The following is a 12,500-nucleotide window of genomic DNA, read 5'->3' as shown; positions in this document are numbered from 1 at the left end:
AGAAGCCGAGCCGAAAAAAGTTAAAGTACAAACGTGCAAGCATACTAACCTAACCCTAGGTAAGGCATGTCAGAGCGAAAGACAGTAATTTCGAATGAGCCATGAAAGAGCGGTGCGGGGCCGGTCGGAGCGCACCCTTTTCTCGGTGGCTGGCGGGCGAGAGAGTGCTGCGTCGCCGGCATCGGCGTCGAAAGAAGCCGAGCCGAAAAAAGTTAAAGTACAAACGTGCAAGCATACTAACCTAACCCTAGGTAAGGCATGTCAGAGCGAAAGACAGTAATTTCGAATGAGCCAAGAAAGAGCGGTGCGGGGCCGGTCGGAGCGCACCCTTTTCTCGGTGGCTGGCGGGCGAGAGAGTGCTGCGTCGCCGGCATCGGCGTCGAAAGAAGCCGAGCCGAAAAAAGTTAAAGTACAAACGTGCAAGCATACTAACCTAACCCTAGGTAAGGCATGTCAGAGCGAAAGACAGTAATTTCGAATGAGCCAAGAAAGAGCGGTGCGGGGCCGGTCGGAGCGCACCCTTTTCTCGGTGGCTGGCGGGCGAGAGAGTGCTGCGTCGCCGGCATCGGCGTCGAAAGAAGCCGAGCCGAAAAAAGTTAATGTACAAACGTGCAAGCATACTAACCTAACCCTAGGTAAGGCATGTCAGAGCGAAAGACAGTAAACTCGAATGAGCCATGAAAGAGCGGTGCGGGGCCGGTCGGAGCGCACCCTTTTCTCGGTGGCTGGCGGGCGAGAGAGTGCTGCGTCGCCGGCATCGGCGTCGAAAGAAGCCGAGCCGAAAAAAGTTAAAGTACAAACGTGCAAGCATACTAACCTAACCCTAGGTAAGGCATGTCAGAGCGAAAGACAGTAATTTCGAATGAGCCAAGAAAGAGCGGTGCGGGGCCGGTCGGAGCGCACCCTTTTCTAGGTGGCTGGCGGGCGAGAGAGTGCTGCGTCGCCGGCATCGGCGTCGAAAGAAGCCGAGCCAAAAAAAGTTAAAGTACAAACGTGCAAGCATACTAACCTAACCCTAGGTAAGGCATGTCAGAGCGAAAGACAGTAATTTCGAATGAGCCAAGAAAGAGCGGTGCGGGGCCGGTCGGAGCGCACCCTTTTCTCGGTGGCTGGCGGGCGAGAGAGTGCTGCGTCGCCGGCATCGGCGTCGAAAGAAGCCGAGCCGAAAAAAGTTAATGTACAAACGTGCAAGCATACTAACCTAACCCTAGGTAAGGCATGTCAGAGCGAAAGACAGTAAACTCGAATGAGCCATGAAAGAGCGGTGCGGGGCCGGTCGGAGCGCACCCTTTTCTCGGTGGCTGGCGGGCGAGAGAGTGCTGCGTCGCCGGCATCGGCGTCGAAAGAAGCCGAGCCGAAAAAAGTTAAAGTACAAACGTGCAAGCATACTAACCTAACCCTAGGTAAGGCATGTCAGAGCGAAAGACAGTAATTTCGAATGAGCCATGAAAGAGCGGTGCGGGGCCGGTCGGAGCGCACCCTTTTCTCGGTGGCTGGCGGGCGAGAGAGTGCTGCGTCGCCGGCATCGGCGTCGAAAGAAGCCGAGCCGAAAAAAGTTAAAGTACAAACGTGCAAGCATACTAACCTAACCCTAGGTAAGGCATGTCAGAGCGAAAGACAGTAAACTCGAATGAGCCATGAAAGAGCGGTGCGGGGCCGGTCGGAGCGCACCCTTTTCTCGGTGGCTGGCGGGCGAGAGAGTGCTGCGTCGCCGGCATCGGCGTCGAAAGAAGCCGAGCCAAAAAAAGTTAAAGTACAAACGTGCAAGCATACTAACCTAACCCTAGGTAAGGCATGTCAGAGCGAAAGACAGTAATTTCGAATGAGCCAAGAAAGAGCGGTGCGGGGCCGGTCGGAGCGCACCCTTTTCTAGGTGGCTGGCGGGCGAGAGAGTGCTGCGTCGCCGGCATCGGCGTCGAAAGAAGCCGAGCCAAAAAAAGTTAAAGTACAAACGTGCAAGCATACTAACCTAACCCTAGGTAAGGCATGTCAGAGCGAAAGACAGTAATTTCGAATGAGCCATGAAAGAGCGGTGCGGGGCCGGTCGGAGCGCACCCTTTTCTCGGTGGCTGGCGGGCGAGAGAGTGCTGCGTCGCCGGCATCGGCGTCGAAAGAAGCCGAGCCGAAAAAAGTTAAAGTACAAACGTGCAAGCATACTAACCTAACCCTAGGTAAGGCATGTCAGAGCGAAAGACAGTAATTTCGAATGAGCCAAGAAAGAGCGGTGCGGGGCCGGTCGGAGCGCACCCTTTTCTAGGTGGCTGGCGGGCGAGAGAGTGCTGCGTCGCCGGCATCGGCGTCGAAAGAAGCCGAGCCAAAAAAAGTTAAAGTACAAACGTGCAAGCATACTAACCTAACCCTAGGTAAGGCATGTCAGAGCGAAAGACAGTAATTTCGAATGAGCCATGAAAGAGCGGTGCGGGGCCGGTCGGAGCGCACCCTTTTCTCGGTGGCTGGCGGGCGAGAGAGTGCTGCGTCGCCGGCATCGGCGTCGAAAGAAGCCGAGCCGAAAAAAGTTAAAGTACAAAAGTGCAAGCATACTAACCTAACCCTAGGTAAGGCATGTCAGAGCGAAAGACAGTAATTTCGAATGAGCCAAGAAAGAGCGGTGCGGGGCCGGTCGGAGCGCACCCTTTTCTCGGTGGCTGGCGGGCGAGAGAGTGTTGCGTCGCCGGCATCGGCGTCGAAAGAAGCCGAGCCGAAAAAAGTTAAAGTACAAACGTGCAAGCATACTAACCTAACCCTAGGTAAGGCATGTCAGAGCGAAAGACAGTAAACTCGAATGAGCCATGAAAGAGCGGTGCGGGGCCGGTCGGAGCGCACCCTTTTCTCGGTGGCTGGCGGGCGAGAGAGTGCTGCGTCGCCGGCATCGGCGTCGAAAGAAGCCGAGCCAAAAAAAGTTAAAGTACAAACGTGCAAGCATACTAACCTAACCCTAGGTAAGGCATGTCAGAGCGAAAGACAGTAATTTCGAATGAGCCAAGAAAGAGCGGTGCGGGGCCGGTCGGAGCGCACCCTTTTCTAGGTGGCTGGCGGGCGAGAGAGTGCTGCGTCGCCGGCATCGGCGTCGAAAGAAGCCGAGCCGAAAAAAGTTAAAGTACAAACGTGCAAGCATACTAACCTAACCCTAGGTAAGGCATGTCAGAGCGAAAGACAGTAAACTCGAATGAGCCATGAAAGAGCGGTGCGGGGCCGGTCGGAGCGCACCCTTTTCTCGGTGGCTGGCGGGCGAGAGAGTGCTGCGTCGCCGGCATCGGCGTCGAAAGAAGCCGAGCCAAAAAAGTTAAAGTACAAACGTGCAAGCATACTAACCTAACCCTAGGTAAGGCATGTCAGAGCGAAAGACAGTAATTTCGAATGAGCCAAGAAAGAGCGGTGCGGGGCCGGTCGGAGCGCACCCTTTTCTAGGTGGCTGGCGGGCGAGAGAGTGCTGCGTCGCCGGCATCGGCGTCGAAAGAAGCCGAGCCAAAAAAAGTTAAAGTACAAACGTGCAAGCATACTAACCTAACCCTAGGTAAGGCATGTCAGAGCGAAAGACAGTAATTTCGAATGAGCCATGAAAGAGCGGTGCGGGGCCGGTCGGAGCGCACCCTTTTCTCGGTGGCTGGCGGGCGAGAGAGTGCTGCGTCGCCGGCATCGGCGTCGAAAGAAGCCGAGCCGAAAAAAGTTAAAGTACAAACGTGCAAGCATACTAACCTAACCCTAGGTAAGGCATGTCAGAGCGAAAGACAGTAATTTCGAATGAGCCAAGAAAGAGCGGTGCGGGGCCGGTCGGAGCGCACCCTTTTCTCGGTGGCTGGCGGGCGAGAGAGTGCTGCGTCGCCGGCATCGGCGTCGAAAGAAGCCGAGCCGAAAAAAGTTAAAGTACAAACGTGCAAGCATACTAACCTAACCCTAGGTAAGGCATGTCAGAGCGAAAGACAGTAAACTCGAATGAGCCATGAAAGAGCGGTGCGGGGCCGGTCGGAGCGCACCCTTTTCTCGGTGGCTGGCGGGCGAGAGAGTGCTGCGTCGCCGGCATCGGCGTCGAAAGAAGCCGAGCCGAAAAAAGTTAAAGTACAAACGTGCAAGCATACTAACCTAACCCTAGGTAAGGCATGTCAGAGCGAAAGACAGTAATTTCGAATGAGCCATGAAAGAGCGGTGCGGGGCCGGTCGGAGCGCACCCTTTTCTCGGTGGCTGGCGGGCGAGAGAGTGCTGCGTCGCCGGCATCGGCGTCGAAAGAAGCCGAGCCAAAAAAGTTAAAGTACAAACGTGCAAGCATACTAACCTAACCCTAGGTAAGGCATGTCAGAGCGAAAGACAGTAATTTCGAATGAGCCAAGAAAGAGCGGTGCGGGGCCGGTCGGAGCGCACCCTTTTCTAGGTGGCTGGCGGGCGAGAGAGTGCTGCGTCGCCGGCATCGGCGTCGAAAGAAGCCGAGCCAAAAAAAGTTAAAGTACAAACGTGCAAGCATACTAACCTAACCCTAGGTAAGGCATGTCAGAGCGAAAGACAGTAATTTCGAATGAGCCATGAAAGAGCGGTGCGGGGCCGGTCGGAGCGCACCCTTTTCTCGGTGGCTGGCGGGCGAGAGAGTGCTGCGTCGCCGGCATCGGCGTCGAAAGAAGCCGAGCCGAAAAAAGTTAAAGTACAAACGTGCAAGCATACTAACCTAACCCTAGGTAAGGCATGTCAGAGCGAAAGACAGTAATTTCGAATGAGCCAAGAAAGAGCGGTGCGGGGCCGGTCGGAGCGCACCCTTTTCTCGGTGGCTGGCGGGCGAGAGAGTGCTGCGTCGCCGGCATCGGCGTCGAAAGAAGCCGAGCCGAAAAAAGTTAAAGTACAAACGTGCAAGCATACTAACCTAACCCTAGGTAAGGCATGTCAGAGCGAAAGACAGTAAACTCGAATGAGCCATGAAAGAGCGGTGCGGGGCCGGTCGGAGCGCACCCTTTTCTCGGTGGCTGGCGGGCGAGAGAGTGCTGCGTCGCCGGCATCGGCGTCGAAAGAAGCCGAGCCGAAAAAAGTTAAAGTACAAACGTGCAAGCATACTAACCTAACCCTAGGTAAGGCATGTCAGAGCGAAAGACAGTAATTTCGAATGAGCCAAGAAAGAGCGGTGCGGGGCCGGTCGGAGCGCACCCTTTTCTCGGTGGCTGGCGGGCGAGAGAGTGCTGCGTCGCCGGCATCGGCGTCGAAAGAAGCCGAGCCGAAAAAAGTTAAAGTACAAACGTGCAAGCATACTAACCTAACCCTAGGTAAGGCATGTCAGAGCGAAAGACAGTAAACTCGAATGAGCCATGAAAGAGCGGTGCGGGGCCGGTCGGAGCGCACCCTTTTCTCGGTGGCTGGCGGGCGAGAGAGTGCTGCGTCGCCGGCATCGGCGTCGAAAGAAGCCGAGCCGAAAAAAGTTAAAGTACAAACGTGCAAGCATACTAACCTAACCCTAGGTAAGGCATGTCAGAGCGAAAGACAGTAATTTCGAATGAGCCATGAAAGAGCGGTGCGGGGCCGGTCGGAGCGCACCCTTTTCTCGGTGGCTGGCGGGCGAGAGAGTGCTGCGTCGCCGGCATCGGCGTCGAAAGAAGCCGAGCCGAAAAAAGTTAAAGTACAAACGTGCAAGCATACTAACCTAACCCTAGGTAAGGCATGTCAGAGCGAAAGACAGTAAACTCGAATGAGCCATGAAAGAGCGGTGCGGGGCCGGTCGGAGCGCACCCTTTTCTCGGTGGCTGGCGGGCGAGAGAGTGCTGCGTCGCCGGCATCGGCGTCGAAAGAAGCCGAGCCGAAAAAAGTTAAAGTACAAACGTGCAAGCATACTAACCTAACCCTAGGTAAGGCATGTCAGAGCGAAAGACAGTAATTTCGAATGAGCCATGAAAGAGCGGTGCGGGGCCGGTCGGAGCGCACCCTTTTCTCGGTGGCTGGCGGGCGAGAGAGTGCTGCGTCGCCGGCATCGGCGTCGAAAGAAGCCGAGCCAAAAAAAGTTAAAGTACAAACGTGCAAGCATACTAACCTAACCCTAGGTAAGGCATGTCAGAGCGAAAGACAGTAAACTCGAATGAGCCATGAAAGAGCGGTGCGGGGCCGGTCGGAGCGCACCCTTTTCTCGGTGGCTGGCGGGCGAGAGAGTGCTGCGTCGCCGGCATCGGCGTCGAAAGAAGCCGAGCCGAAAAAAGTTAAAGTACAAACGTGCAAGCATACTAACCTAACCCTAGGTAAGGCATGTCAGAGCGAAAGACAGTAATTTCGAATGAGCCAAGAAAGAGCGGTGCGGGGCGGTCGGAGCGCACCCTTTTCTCGGTGGCTGGCGGGCGAGAGAGTGCTGCGTCGCCGGCATCGGCGTCGAAAGAAGCCGAGCCGAAAAAAGTTAAAGTACAAACGTGCAAGCATACTAACCTAACCCTAGGTAAGGCATGTCAGAGCGAAAGACAGTAAACTCGAATGAGCCATGAAAGAGCGGTGCGGGGCCGGTCGGAGCGCACCCTTTTCTCGGTGGCTGGCGGGCGAGAGAGTGCTGCGTCGCCGGCATCGGCGTCGAAAGAAGCCGAGCCGAAAAAAGTTAAAGTACAAACGTGCAAGCATACTAACCTAACCCTAGGTAAGGCATGTCAGAGCGAAAGACAGTAATTTCGAATGAGCCATGAAAGAGCGGTGCGGGGCCGGTCGGAGCGCACCCTTTTCTCGGTGGCTGGCGGGCGAGAGAGTGCTGCGTCGCCGGCATCGGCGTCGAAAGAAGCCGAGCCAAAAAAGTTAAAGTACAAACGTGCAAGCATACTAACCTAACCCTAGGTAAGGCATGTCAGAGCGAAAGACAGTAATTTCGAATGAGCCAAGAAAGAGCGGTGCGGGGCCGGTCGGAGCGCACCCTTTTCTAGGTGGCTGGCGGGCGAGAGAGTGCTGCGTCGCCGGCATCGGCGTCGAAAGAAGCCGAGCCAAAAAAGTTAAAGTACAAACGTGCAAGCATACTAACCTAACCCTAGGTAAGGCATGTCAGAGCGAAAGACAGTAATTTCGAATGAGCCATGAAAGAGCGGTGCGGGGCCGGTCGGAGCGCACCCTTTTCTCGGTGGCTGGCGGGCGGGCGAGAGAGTGCTGCGTCGCCGGCATCGGCGTCGAAAGAAGCCGAGCCGAAAAAAGTTAAAGTACAAACGTGCAAGCATACTAACCTAACCCTAGGTAAGGCATGTCAGAGCGAAAGACAGTAATTTCGAATGAGCCAAGAAAGAGCGGTGCGGGGCCGGTCGGAGCGCACCCTTTTCTCGGTGGCTGGCGGGCGAGAGAGTGCTGCGTCGCCGGCATCGGCGTCGAAAGAAGCCGAGCCGAAAAAAGTTAAAGTACAAACGTGCAAGCATACTAACCTAACCCTAGGTAAGGCATGTCAGAGCGAAAGACAGTAAACTCGAATGAGCCATGAAAGAGCGGTGCGGGGCCGGTCGGAGCGCACCCTTTTCTCGGTGGCTGGCGGGCGAGAGAGTGCTGCGTCGCCGGCATCGGCGTCGAAAGAAGCCGAGCCGAAAAAAGTTAAAGTACAAACGTGCAAGCATACTAACCTAACCCTAGGTAAGGCATGTCAGAGCGAAAGACAGTAATTTCGAATGAGCCAAGAAAGAGCGGTGCGGGGCCGGTCGGAGCGCACCCTTTTCTCGGTGGCTGGCGGGCGAGAGAGTGCTGCGTCGCCGGCATCGGCGTCGAAAGAAGCCGAGCCGAAAAAAGTTAAAGTACAAACGTGCAAGCATACTAACCTAACCCTAGGTAAGGCATGTCAGAGCGAAAGACAGTAAACTCGAATGAGCCATGAAAGAGCGGTGCGGGGCCGGTCGGAGCGCACCCTTTTCTCGGTGGCTGGCGGGCGAGAGAGTGCTGCGTCGCCGGCATCGGCGTCGAAAGAAGCCGAGCAGAAAAAAGTTAAAGTACAAACGTGCAAGCATACTAACCTAACCCTAGGTAAGGCATGTCAGAGCGAAAGACAGTAATTTCGAATGAGCCATGAAAGAGCGGTGCGGGGCCGGTCGGAGCGCACCCTTTTCTCGGTGGCTGGCGGGCGAGAGAGTGCTGCGTCGCCGGCATCGGCGTCGAAAGAAGCCGAGCCAAAAAAAGTTAAAGTACAAACGTGCAAGCATACTAACCTAACCCTAGGTAAGGCATGTCAGAGCGAAAGACAGTAAACTCGAATGAGCCATGAAAGAGCGGTGCGGGGCCGGTCGGAGCGCACCCTTTTCTCGGTGGCTGGCGGGCGAGAGAGTGCTGCGTCGCCGGCATCGGCGTCGAAAGAAGCCGAGCCGAAAAAAGTTAAAGTACAAACGTGCAAGCATACTAACCTAACCCTAGGTAAGGCATGTCAGAGCGAAAGACAGTAATTTCGAATGAGCCATGAAAGAGCGGTGCGGGGCCGGTCGGAGCGCACCCTTTTCTCGGTGGCTGGCGGGCGAGAGAGTGCTGCGTCGCCGGCATCGGCGTCGAAAGAAGCCGAGCCAAAAAAAGTTAAAGTACAAACGTGCAAGCATACTAACCTAACCCTAGGTAAGGCATGTCAGAGCGAAAGACAGTAAACTCGAATGAGCCATGAAAGAGCGGTGCGGGGCCGGTCGGAGCGCACCCTTTTCTCGGTGGCTGGCGGGCGAGAGAGTGCTGCGTCGCCGGCATCGGCGTCGAAAGAAGCCGAGCCGAAAAAAGTTAAAGTACAAACGTGCAAGCATACTAACCTAACCCTAGGTAAGGCATGTCAGAGCGAAAGACAGTAATTTCGAATGAGCCAAGAAAGAGCGGTGCGGGGCCGGTCGGAGCGCACCCTTTTCTCGGTGGCTGGCGGGCGAGAGAGTGCTGCGTCGCCGGCATCGGCGTCGAAAGAAGCCGAGCCAAAAAAAGTTAAAGTACAAACGTGCAAGCATACTAACCTAACCCTAGGTAAGGCATGTCAGAGCGAAAGACAGTAATTTCGAATGAGCCAAGAAAGAGCGGTGCGGGGCCGGTCGGAGCGCACCCTTTTCTAGGTGGCTGGCGGGCGAGAGAGTGCTGCGTCGCCGGCATCGGCGTCGAAAGAAGCCGAGCCAAAAAAAGTTAAAGTACAAACGTGCAAGCATACTAACCTAACCCTAGGTAAGGCATGTCAGAGCGAAAGACAGTAATTTCGAATGAGCCATGAAAGAGCGGTGCGGGGCCGGTCGGAGCGCACCCTTTTCTCGGTGGCTGGCGGGCGAGAGAGTGCTGCGTCGCCGGCATCGGCGTCGAAAGAAGCCGAGCCGAAAAAAGTTAAAGTACAAACGTGCAAGCATACTAACCTAACCCTAGGTAAGGCATGTCAGAGCGAAAGACAGTAATTTCGAATGAGCCAAGAAAGAGCGGTGCGGGGCCGGTCGGAGCGCACCCTTTTCTCGGTGGCTGGCGGGCGAGAGAGTGCTGCGTCGCCGGCATCGGCGTCGAAAGAAGCCGAGCCGAAAAAAGTTAAAGTACAAACGTGCAAGCATACTAACCTAACCCTAGGTAAGGCATGTCAGAGCGAAAGACAGTAAACTCGAATGAGCCATGAAAGAGCGGTGCGGGGCCGGTCGGAGCGCACCCTTTTCTCGGTGGCTGGCGGGCGAGAGAGTGCTGCGTCGCCGGCATCGGCGTCGAAAGAAGCCGAGCCGAAAAAAGTTAAAGTACAAACGTGCAAGCATACTAACCTAACCCTAGGTAAGGCATGTCAGAGCGAAAGACAGTAATTTCGAATGAGCCATGAAAGAGCGGTGCGGGGCCGGTCGGAGCGCACCCTTTTCTCGGTGGCTGGCGGGCGAGAGAGTGCTGCGTCGCCGGCATCGGCGTCGAAAGAAGCCGAGCCAAAAAAAGTTAAAGTACAAACGTGCAAGCATACTAACCTAACCCTAGGTAAGGCATGTCAGAGCGAAAGACAGTAAACTCGAATGAGCCATGAAAGAGCGGTGCGGGGCCGGTCGGAGCGCACCCTTTTCTCGGTGGCTGGCGGGCGAGAGAGTGCTGCGTCGCCGGCATCGGCGTCGAAAGAAGCCGAGCCAAAAAAGTTAAAGTACAAACGTGCAAGCATACTAACCTAACCCTAGGTAAGGCATGTCAGAGCGAAAGACAGTAATTTCGAATGAGCCAAGAAAGAGCGGTGCGGGGCCGGTCGGAGCGCACCCTTTTCTAGGTGGCTGGCGGGCGAGAGAGTGCTGCGTCGCCGGCATCGGCGTCGAAAGAAGCCGAGCCAAAAAAAGTTAAAGTACAAACGTGCAAGCATACTAACCTAACCCTAGGTAAGGCATGTCAGAGCGAAAGACAGTAATTTCGAATGAGCCATGAAAGAGCGGTGCGGGGCCGGTCGGAGCGCACCCTTTTCTCGGTGGCTGGCGGGCGAGAGAGTGCTGCGTCGCCGGCATCGGCGTCGAAAGAAGCCGAGCCGAAAAAAGTTAAAGTACAAACGTGCAAGCATACTAACCTAACCCTAGGTAAGGCATGTCAGAGCGAAAGACAGTAATTTCGAATGAGCCAAGAAAGAGCGGTGCGGGGCCGGTCGGAGCGCACCCTTTTCTCGGTGGCTGGCGGGCGAGAGAGTGCTGCGTCGCCGGCATCGGCGTCGAAAGAAGCCGAGCCGAAAAAAGTTAAAGTACAAACGTGCAAGCATACTAACCTAACCCTAGGTAAGGCATGTCAGAGCGAAAGACAGTAAACTCGAATGAGCCATGAAAGAGCGGTGCGGGGCCGGTCGGAGCGCACCCTTTTCTCGGTGGCTGGCGGGCGAGAGAGTGCTGCGTCGCCGGCATCGGCGTCGAAAGAAGCCGAGCCGAAAAAAGTTAAAGTACAAACGTGCAAGCATACTAACCTAACCCTAGGTAAGGCATGTCAGAGCGAAAGACAGTAATTTCGAATGAGCCATGAAAGAGCAGTGCGGGGCCGGTCGGAGCGCACCCTTTTCTCGGTGGCTGGCGGGCGAGAGAGTGCTGCGTCGCCGGCATCGGCGTCGAAAGAAGCCGAGCCAAAAAAAGTTAAAGTACAAACGTGCAAGCATACTAACCTAACCCTAGGTAAGGCATGTCAGAGCGAAAGACAGTAAACTCGAATGAGCCATGAAAGAGCGGTGCGGGGCCGGTCGGAGCGCACCCTTTTCTCGGTGGCTGGCGGGCGAGAGAGTGCTGCGTCGCCGGCATCGGCGTCGAAAGAAGCCGAGCCGAAAAAAGTTAAAGTACAAACGTGCAAGCATACTAACCTAACCCTAGGTAAGGCATGTCAGAGCGAAAGACAGTAATTTCGAATGAGCCAAGAAAGAGCGGTGCGGGGCCGGTCGGAGCGCACCCTTTTCTAGGTGGCTGGCGGGCGAGAGAGTGCTGCGTCGCCGGCATCGGCGTCGAAAGAAGCCGAGCCAAAAAAAGTTAAAGTACAAACGTGCAAGCATACTAACCTAACCCTAGGTAAGGCATGTCAGAGCGAAAGACAGTAATTTCGAATGAGCCATGAAAGAGCGGTGCGGGGCCGGTCGGAGCGCACCCTTTTCTCGGTGGCTGGCGGGCGAGAGAGTGCTGCGTCGCCGGCATCGGCGTCGAAAGAAGCCGAGCCGAAAAAAGTTAAAGTACAAACGTGCAAGCATACTAACCTAACCCTAGGTAAGGCATGTCAGAGCGAAAGACAGTAATTTCGAATGAGCCAAGAAAGAGCGGTGCGGGGCCGGTCGGAGCGCACCCTTTTCTCGGTGGCTGGCGGGCGAGAGAGTGCTGCGTCGCCGGCATCGGCGTCGAAAGAAGCCGAGCCGAAAAAAGTTAAAGTACAAACGCGATGCTAATGAGCGAGCCGTTGTCTCGACTAATATGTAGGGGGCGTTCGATCGAGCGTCTGGCTTGAGCGCTTGTCGGCCTAGCAGAACGGTCGCATTGTTATGCCCGGGTTTTAGGCACCGCTGCAGGCGGCCGGCAGAGCTCTTGTTTGTGCGAAACTGAATGGATCGAGCCCGAGAGAGGGCGAGCAAAGAAAAAACGCAAATCGCTCCGCCTGGCACTGCCGGCGAGAGCGTGGACGTCGCGGCCAGCGACTGTCGAAGCCGAGTACGGCCGCAGGCGATCGCCTCGGTCTTAAACGAATGCGACGAGCACGCGCCGGGCGGCCCAGCAAGGGCCGAGCGCAGCTGTCACAGCTATCTGGTTGATCCTGCCAGTAGTGATATGCTTGTCTCAAAGATTAAGCCATGCAGGTGCAAGTACGAGTTCTCGTAAAGCGAAACTGCGAATGGCTCATTAAATCAGTCTTGGTTTATTTGGTCTCGTAAGCGAAGTGGATAACTGTGGTAATTCTAGAGCTAATACATGCATTAAGCGCCGACTTCGGGAGGCGCGCTTTTATCAGATCAAAACCGACCGGGTTCGTCCTGTGACGTTTGATGACTCTGGATAACCACGCGGATCGTACGGTCTCTGCACCGACGACGTATCATTCAAGTGTCTGCCCTATCAACTGTCGAAGGTACGCTACGTGCCTACCTTTGTGATAACGGGTAACGGGGAATCAGGGTTCGATTCCGGAGAGGGAGCCTGAG

At 55.6% G+C, this 12,500-nt stretch overlaps 1 non-coding gene across 1 annotated transcript in view; it reads left to right on the top strand.

Annotated features, from left to right (window-relative positions):
• Positions 1–12,102: 12,102 nt before the first annotated feature.
• The window catches only part of LOC144419056 (small subunit ribosomal RNA), a 1,810-nt gene continuing 1,412 nt past the window's right edge, over positions 12,103–12,500 (top strand). The window contains exon 1 of the ribosomal RNA XR_013473820.1: positions 12,103–12,500. This exon is cut by the window's right edge and continues 1,412 nt beyond it. This is a non-coding gene — a ribosomal RNA (small subunit ribosomal RNA).

Source organism: Styela clava, unplaced genomic scaffold (genome assembly GCF_964204865.1).
Source record: "Styela clava unplaced genomic scaffold, kaStyClav1.hap1.2 HAP1_SCAFFOLD_28, whole genome shotgun sequence".
Taxonomy (NCBI): Eukaryota; Metazoa; Chordata; class Ascidiacea; order Stolidobranchia; family Styelidae; genus Styela; species Styela clava.
Note: the sequence above shows the minus strand (reverse complement) of the source record. Positions and strands in the feature narration are given on the sequence as shown.